Source organism: Cucurbita moschata, unplaced genomic scaffold (genome assembly GCF_002738365.1).
Source record: "Cucurbita moschata cultivar Rifu unplaced genomic scaffold, Cmos_1.0 Cmo_Scf00031, whole genome shotgun sequence".
Classification (NCBI taxonomy): domain Eukaryota; kingdom Viridiplantae; phylum Streptophyta; class Magnoliopsida; order Cucurbitales; family Cucurbitaceae; genus Cucurbita; species Cucurbita moschata.
Window position 1 is genome coordinate 2,451,688 of NW_019268547.1, and position 779 is coordinate 2,452,466.

Below are 779 nucleotides of genomic sequence, written 5' to 3' on the forward strand. Positions count from 1 at the left end.
CAGATGAGATTGCAAGAAGAAGTTAGGAATCAATTTTTACCTTGTCGTGGACTATACCACGAGTTATAGGCTCTCAAAGTAGGCAGGAAATCATTTTTGGTGGAGGCTCCTAATTTTATAGTCAAATTCATCCGGGTCAACTTTCAAGTCCAATAGCTTGATACAAACCTCTTTAACATTTGATTTCTTCATCAAAGTTGTGAGCGATCTTGTTTAAAAATCTTAATCCATCCATATTCTTTATAAAAGTTTAGGGATAAAAATATTAAACATCGGTTAAAAGATAATATAATTGTTAAATCATAGAAGATCAAGAAATTTATTTAATTAGTCCATCTGTATTTTTTATAAAGGTTTAGAAATCAAAATATTAAACTTCGGTTAAAAGATAATCCATATAACGAGCCTGAAGAAATTTCTCAAAATAAATGTTGAGAGTGGGATTTGAACCCACGCCCTTTCGGACCAGAACCTTAATCTAGCGCCTTAGACCAACTCGGCCATCTCAACTTTGATGTTTGAAGAAAAATTAGTCCTTCTGTATTCTTTATAAAGGTTTAGAGATCAAAATATTAAACATCAATAAATGTTGAGAGTGAGATTTGAACCCACACCCTTTCGGACCAAAACCTGCCTTAGACCAACTTGGCCATCTCAACTTTAATGCTTGAAAAAAAAATTAATCTGTCCATATTCTTTATAAAGGTTTAGGGATCAAGATTAAAAGGTAATTAGGATCCTACCAGAAATTTTTCAAAATTATTATTGAGAGTGAGATT

At 32.1% G+C, this 779-nt stretch overlaps 1 non-coding gene across 1 annotated transcript; it reads right to left on the reverse strand.

Annotated features, from left to right (window-relative positions):
- Positions 1 to 429: 429 nt before the first annotated feature.
- TRNAL-AAG lies at positions 430 to 510 on the reverse strand. Its single transcript has one exon. It is a non-coding gene; the product is annotated as a tRNA-Leu (tRNA).
- Positions 511 to 779: the final 269 nt, after the last annotated feature.